This window comes from Rhineura floridana, chromosome 5 (assembly GCF_030035675.1).
Source record: "Rhineura floridana isolate rRhiFlo1 chromosome 5, rRhiFlo1.hap2, whole genome shotgun sequence".
Taxonomy (NCBI): Eukaryota; Metazoa; Chordata; class Lepidosauria; order Squamata; family Rhineuridae; genus Rhineura; species Rhineura floridana.
In genome coordinates, this window is record NC_084484.1 from 128,995,709 (window position 1) to 129,004,013 (window position 8,305).

General features: G+C 43.5%; 1 pseudogene; it reads left to right on the plus strand.

Moving 5' to 3' along the window:
• The first annotated feature begins 5,737 nt into the window (after positions 1-5,737).
• LOC133386312 (5S ribosomal RNA) lies at positions 5,738-5,856 on the plus strand (annotated as a pseudogene).
• The last annotated feature ends 2,449 nt before the right edge of the window (positions 5,857-8,305 follow it).

Below are 8,305 nucleotides of genomic sequence, written 5' to 3' on the forward strand. Positions count from 1 at the left end.
CTTCTGGCATTCTGTAATTCTACCTTTGTGAGAAATAAAGTTAGTGATACACAGGACTTTTTAACAACCTTCTTTGTATCACAAGGTGCCAATGAAGGAATTGGAGAATGTGTAGAATCAGAAAATGAAAAATTGCCACTCTAAAACACAATTTGTCACCCATTGACAGTTGTGCCTGGTGGCAAAAAAGTTCATTATGAAAGATAAGTTGAGAGCTCAAAGCATAAAATAGATATAAGCCTTTAAAGGCTGATCATGCACAATGTAATGCCTTCGTCTCCCAACATGTAGCAATTTTTTCTTTTGGATCAAATGCTCATACTCAAGGAATTACAGCAGATGGGATGCTTGCAAATGCTGATGCAGAGTACATATGTTAGATGATGATGGAAGTGAAGTTGAATATTGGGGTGCATATGTGCCCAAAGCAGATGGGTAAAAATTGTACTTGCCCTGCTTTAACCAGATTTTCAGACTTTAACAGAACTGAGTGGATTTGGTGGGAGGAAGCACTGATTGAAAACCACAGCAGATTCTAGCTTGTCTTCCCAATATTTGGGCCTGAGCAGAAACCTCTAGACCCCAATGCAGATCTATGTATCTACTCTTCCTCAGCGCTGTCCTCACAGCAGAGGAGATGAAAGGAAAAATCAACCTGTATGTCACAGGTCGTTATCATTCAACTAGAATGCAGCCAGTAGTCTGGAAATTCTACAGAAATGTGGCCCCCAAATAAGGGCAGAGGGATGTATCTATGAAATTCCTCCTTGACAATGAGACCTATGTGCTGTGCCAAAATTTTCTTCCATTTTTTCCCAACCATTCTCTTTCAATCAATGAGAAAAGAAATTACATTTGAAAATTATTGAAAAGGAAAGAAAATTTCAATGAAATTTTCATGGTTGGGGATGGGGTTTGTGTGTTTGTGTGCATGCACACACACGAGTGCTTAAGTGCTTACCTTACTTTTGAAGTGGCCAAGGGGTTTGTGCCTGTTCTTTACTTCATTCTAGAATAGTTCTGGGGTGTGGTCTGAAGGCATATGAGGTCACCACCTTGTTGAAGCTTTGGGTTACATGATGAAAGAAAGATGTCATATAAGGTAAGAACATAAATAAATAAATATCTCCAGTGGTCTGCATTCTGTATCCTGCCTGGATACCTTCACTTCTTGAAAACCTCACAACTTCCTCCCTTGTCTAGGCCTTTCTGTAAGTGCAGGAAGGCAAGGAGGCTGGCTGCCTTTGATGCTCCTGATGGCTGTTTTTTTTTCTTAAAAAAAGCCACAGTCTTTTTACCTTTAAAAAAATGAGCTTTAGCATATTTAAAATAAAATGTTTGACTCCCTCTGTATGAGGGCCCTGCAAACTATTCTATGTAGTATACAAATTAGAAGTCTGTCCCTAACCTCATCATAAGTGTTTCTGGATGACACTGATTATGTGAATCACATCAGTCTGGGTTCAGTTCTGGAATCAGCCTTGGTTGCCCTGATGGATGAAAGTGGTGCTGGGGGATTCCTGTTTGACCCCTTGGCCGCTGGCCTGTGGGGTCCCTCAGGGCTCAGTTTTGTCCCCTATGCTATTTAACATCTACATGAAACCGCTGGGAGAGGTTGTCTGGGGGTTTGGGGTTTGGTGCCATCAGTATGCTGATGACACCGAACTCTATTTCTCCTTTCCACCTAATTCCAAGGAAGCTGTCTCGGTTTTAAACCAGTGTCTGGCGTCAGTGGTGGACTGGATGAGGGTGAACAAATTGAAGCTTAATCCAGACAAGACAGAGGTGCTCCTGGTCAGTCGTAAGGCGAATCAGGGAATAGGGATACAGCCTGTGCTGGATGGGGTTACACTCCCCCTGAAGACACAGGTTCGCAGTTTGGGTGTGCTGCTGGACTCAGCGTTAAATTTGGAGTCCCAGGTTTCTGCAGTGGCCAGGAGTGCTTTTGCACAATTAAGATTAGTGTGCCAACTGCGCCCGTTCCTTGAGCCATCTGATCTGGCCACGGTGACATCCCGTTTAGATTACTGTAACACGCTCTATGTGGGGCTGCCTCTGAAGACTGTTCGGAAACTTCAGTTGGTACAACGTGCTGCAGCCAGAATGCTAACTGGGGCTGGTTACAGGGACCATACTACCCCCCTGTTAAAAAAGCTCCACTGGTTGCCAGTCTGTTTCCGGACACAATTCAAAGTGATGGTGATGACCTATAAAGCCCTATACGGCTTAGGTCCAGGCTATTTATCAGACCGTATCTCCCTGTATGAGCCTGCCCAGGCCCTGAGATCCTCAGGAGAGGCCCTTCTCTCAATACCCACATCTTCTCAAGTACGACTAGTGGGGACGCGTGGAGGACCTTCTCGGTGGCTGCCCCTAAGCTTTGGAATTCCCTTCCTAAGGAGGTAAGAATGACCCCCTCCTTGCAGTCCTTCCGCCGACAAGCAAATACCTTCTTATTCCAACAAGCCTTTGGAACTGAAGGCTAAGGATATGGCGTGAAGGGTGCTGCATTGCTAATGTCTATTATATTATTTTTAAACTAGTTTGAACTCTTTTAGCTATATGTGTGTATGGTTTTAATATTGGAAATAGTTTAATCTTATTTTAATGTAGATTTTGTATGTTTTTAATTATATGTATTTTTATCTGGAAGCCGCCATGAGTTCCAGTTTTGGAAAAATGGTGGGGTATAAATAAAGACAATAATAATAATAATGACCTTTATTCAGAGAGGAATGGGGGGGTGGAGGCAAGCCTGTTACTTGATATCTCAACTGTCTCATTATTATTATTTATTATTATTTATTAAATTTTTATACCGCCCCACTAGCATAGCTCTCTGGGCGGTGAACAACAAAGCAATACAAGTATATACAATAAAATCCAATAAAACATACAGCAGAGTACAGAGAATGAAAGATCTAAAAACAATTACAACACACTTTAAAACTAAATTAAGTTAAATTAAAAGCCCTAGAAAAGAGGAAGGTTTTAACCTGGTGCCGAAAAGACAACAGCGTCGGCACCAGGCGCACCTCATCGGGCAGACTGTTCCACAGTTTGGGGGCCACCACAGAGAAGGCCCTAGTTCTTGTTACCACCCTCCGAGCCTCTCTGTGGGTCGGAGCTCGGAGGAGGGCCTTCGATGTGGAACGGAGTGTACGGGCAGGTTCATATTGGGAGAGGCGTTCCATCAGGTATTGTGGTCCCGCGCCGTATAAGGCTTTATAGGTCAAAACCAGCACTTTGAATCTGGCCCGGAAGCAAATTGGAAGCCAGTGCAAGCGGGCCAGAACAGGTGTTATGTGTTCGGACTGCTTGGTCCTTGTTATCAATCTGGCAGCTGCATTTTGCACGAGCTGTAGCTTCCGAACTGTCTTCAGAGGCAGCCCTACGTAGAGCGCATTGCAGTAATCCAATTGCGAGGTTACCAGAGCATGTACCACTGATGTGAGGTCGTCCCCGCTCAGATAGGGACGTAGCTGGGCTACCAACCGAAGATGGTAGAACGCATTCCGTGCCACTGAGGCTACTTGAGCCTCCAGTGACAGGGAAGGATCTAAAAGAACTCCCAGACTACGAACCCGCTCCTTTAGGGGGAGTGTAACCCCATCCAGGACAGGGTATATATCCACCATCTGATCAGAGAAACCCCGCACCAACAGCATCTCAGTCTTGTCTGGATTGAGTCTCAGTTTGTTAGCTCTCATCCAGTCCATTATCGAGGTCAGGCAATGGTTCAACACATTGACAGCCTCACCTGAGGAAGATGAAAAGGAGAAGTAGAGTTGCGTGTCATCAGCATACTGATGGCAACGCACTCCAAAACTCCTGATGACCGCACCCAACAGCTTCATGTAGATGTTGAAAAGCATGGGAGACAAGACCGACCCTTGCGGGACTCCACATTGGAGAGCCCACGGTGTCGAGCAATGTTCCCCAAGCACTACCTTCTGGAGATGACCCGCCAAGTAGGAGCGGAACCACTGCCAGGCACTACCACCAACTCCCAGCTCTGCAAGCCTCTCCAGAAGGATACCATGGTCGATGGTATCAAAAGCTGCTGAGAGATCAAGGAGAATCAACAGAGTTACACTCCCTCTGTCCCTCTCCCAACATAGGTCATCATACAGGGCGACCAAGGCTGTCTCGGTGCCGAAACCAGGCCTGAAACCCGATTGAAATGGATCTAGATAATTGGTTTCATCCAACAGCGCCTGGAGCTGGCCAGCAACCACTCGTTCCAAGATCTTGCCCAGGAATGGAACATGCGCTACTGGTCTGTAGCTGTTGAAATTATCTGGGTCCAAGGAAGGTTTTTTCAGGTCTCACTGCCGCCTCTTTCAGATGGCCAGGGACCACTCCCTCTCATAAAGAGGCGTTTATCACCTCCCTGGCCCAACTAGCTGTTCCATCCCTGCTAGTTTTTATTAGCCAAGAGGGGCAAGGATTCAGTATCGAAGTGGTTGCACGTACCTGTCCAAGCACCTTGTCCACATCCTCGACGTCCTCGAAGATACCATGGTATCTTCCTAGACCAACTGTTCAGGATGGGTACTGGAGGCACTGTATGTAGTTCCTTCATTCCTACTTGTGCAGTTGAATTCAGAGAGTAGCACTGGGGGAGTGCTCTTTGGTCCTTCCAACACTTATGCTATGGAGATCTTCAGGGCATTATTTCATCCCCAATGATAATTAACATCTACATGAAGTCATTGGGAATTATCATTAGGAGTTTTGCAACATGATGTTGTGACAAATCAAAAATCAAAAGTGGCTGTGCAAGCCCTGGACCAGTGCCTCAATTCAGTGGTGGACTGGATAAGGTTCAAACTCAATAAACAGAGTTCCAAGAGGCTTTCAGATGTCTAATATACTTTGGGCACTTGCTCCTTTTTCACTTTCCCCTTTTAAGCCTAGAAGCAACACTTTAGCAAAAACTCCATCTCTTGCAAGCAAATATTTACCCAGAATGCTTTGGACAATTCAGTCAGATATACCTTTGCCAAAACATAAAATCCTTAGTCCCAAAATTCCCCAATTCCAAAAATCCTAACAGACACCTCTTTTGTTACATAAGAATTCCTCAATGGAAAGAGCAAGAATTATTTTGTAGCAACCTAATATATATTTTATATCATCTTTTACTATAGCATACACGTACACAGATTCCCTTTCTTTCTTTCTGGATTTCACTTAAGGTGACAAGATGATCACCATTCGAGCCTTTTCACTTCATTGATACCAAGCAGCTTCTGCTACCTTTAAGAATCTTGCACATTGTGGGAAAACTTTAGGTAAGTCAAGAGTCCACATTTGTGACAACAGTTTGATGTTTCACTGCTACCACCATTGGCATAGCTTTTCTCACTCACATAATGGCATGGATCAGTCTCATCTGATTCTGTTTCAGAATTTGTTGTGCTGGTGATGGATACAGTACATCTGACAGCATGTGCCATCTCTGCTAAAACACCTGCACTGGCTGCCCATATCCTACTGGGCCAGGTTCAAGGTTCTTCTACGGACATATAAAGCCCTGAACAATTTGGAAGAAGGAGGAGCTACACTGACTTAATGTCTCTGGCCACTATTTCCTTGTTGATAGTGGCTCAACGTAAAAAAATGGATACAAATACAGCTCATTTAAAATAATAATAGTAAAACTTAATTATGTCCATATGTTCTAATATTATGCAGAACTGTTTTGGATTATGCATGGCATATCCAGGTCAATGCCTATGGCCATACTACTCTAAACACGCCCAATCTTGTCTGATCTCGGAAGCTAAGCAGGGTCAAGCCTAATTAGTACTTGGATGGGAGACCGCCTGGAAATACCGGGTGCCGTAGGCTTAAAGGAAGGCAATGATAAACCACCTCTGAATACATCTTACCATGAAAACCCTATGAATATATCCAAAAGATTCGTAGGGTCGCCATAAGTTGTAATTGACTTGAAGGCATATAACAACAACAAACTCAGGTTAATATAGTATGATATTTTTATTACCAAAGACTTGTATAGACAACAGTTATAGGTGACCTTTGCAGATTACCTCTCAAATGCTATATTGTGGGTCTATGTAGGATCTTGTATATTGAAGCCCATTCCCTATGCAGTGGAGGGGGCTAATTATTACACCATTACTATAGACTTGTACTGGCTGGTCCCCTTCATGTTCCCAGAGAACTATAAGCTCTCATGAGGGAAACATTCCACTTATATTACGTCACTCCACTGTCCATGAGGCAAGCATGAGGGAGGGGTCAGGCAGAGTATAAGGAGCAGTCTGTCACACCAGACAGGGAGCTACTGGGAGGAGATTGAGAGATGAGGGAGAAGGAGAAGGACAGAGACACATACAGCAGGACATAACAGCTACCTGCTCCAGCAGTGGTGGAGGCCTTTCTCAGGGTGGCAGAGTGGCAACTACCTGCCCTCAGTGGAGCTCCTAGACACTGCAGCAAAGCAATGTGAGATATCTATGCTTATTTCTATGTGTACGCTCAGCAATAAATACTACTATATTGCTTATCTCTTGGTGTCTTAATGGCCTCACTGGGATTCATGTACTAACTGCCTCTAACCATTGAATTGGCAGTAACTGGGGCATTACAGTATTTCATTCCTTTAAAAACAACAACAAACAATAAATAAAAATCTTAAGCTTCTTACACAAAACAAGATCCATATCCTACATCACATTGATATGATACCTTGAATCCAAGCTCCTTCACAGGTCCATATTGCATCGCTTGTGGCAACAATGCCTATGTCAAGTGGGATACTCTAACCATAACTTTTTATGGGTTTTATCCTGGGAAATAGCAAATATGCAAGCTCTGTCTGTCACAGGAAAATATGGCTTGCATTCTGGTTAAGATCCTAATGCTGGGAAGTGAGCATCATCTCCAATTCCTGGCAGCTTTATGATGCACATTCATACTATATTTGCGACTTAGCAACAATATCATGTGGACCGATGACAAAAGGATGACATTTTCTCTGGGTTTGACTAATATCTGATAAAATACCAATGAAAGGAAAAACTGATGTCGCAGCTGATGTCTCCCTAGTGTCTTCCCAAATCCAGCAATACCTTGGAAACATCCTGCTAGCAGACTGGCAGATTGCTAAGGCTGCAATACAGTGTTACACCAATGCCAACAAAATGACAATAAATATTAGAAGTCAGAAATGAAACACACAGTGTGAATTCAGAGAGGATAGGCGTAAGCTTTTGAAAATTCTAACATTTTTGTGGGCTGACATCACTTGTGCAAGGGTGCCTGGCCCCAATATTAGTGGGATTTTACCATTAAAAACCAAGCTAATCTTTGTATTAGAGATGCACTTTCGATTTGTGCATGCATTACATTTTTTCCCTTTTGTTCCCAGACGAAGAAATAGCCATGTCAGCTTCTAGTGATCTGTAAACTTCTAAACCAGGGGTGGGGAGCATAGACCCAGAGGCCAAATGCAGTTTTCCAGACCTCTCTATTTAGTCTGCAGACTGTCCAGGCCACACCCACCCCAGGCCACACCTCTTACTGGCCCTACTCCACACACACTTTTTTGCCTGGCTGGACCTTGCCATGGAATTGTGCTAATGTCTCTTGCTTGCCTGGATGGAGAGGCAGGTAGAGTGGACTGCGGCCGGAAAAATAGAAACCTCTGGCTATTGGGTGGCTCAAATACAGGCTACAGTATAAAGTCACATCTAAGGATGTCAGAAAATTCCAATAAAATCAGAAACAGGAGTTGAAATTGCTGATGTTGGTTTATTTGTCCCTTGCCTGGAATGCAAATCAATCCAGCAAATGCAATTGGTATTTGCTGCTGTTGTTGCTTTCAGTCCACAAATGATATGTAATTGATTACATTTTCCCCATTTGCATTACATTTCCTTTACATTGAAGTGAATGGGGTGGAATAATGTAATGACAACATAATTACAAAATTTAAATAATTACATAAGTTATGTAATTTTACCACCGCAGATAGCGAGACGAACAACATAGCAGAATACAAAATGGAAACAGTGCTGCATGCAACAAACGTAGAGTGGAAAGAAAAAAACATGCCTCTTTACATCTTTACTCACATCTGTTGCTCTGCTGCTTTTACTTCTGGCTCACTTATGTTTTGCCCCAGGCTGGATTTCTTACATCAAGCAAGGGTAGACTAGATGGCCTGCAAGTCCTGCCCCCAGTTCTATGATTCTGTGATCTCAGGTTGAAAGCAGCTTGGTTAGATTTGTTTATATAGCCGTAATGTAGATTGACCCTTGCTCTTTAAATC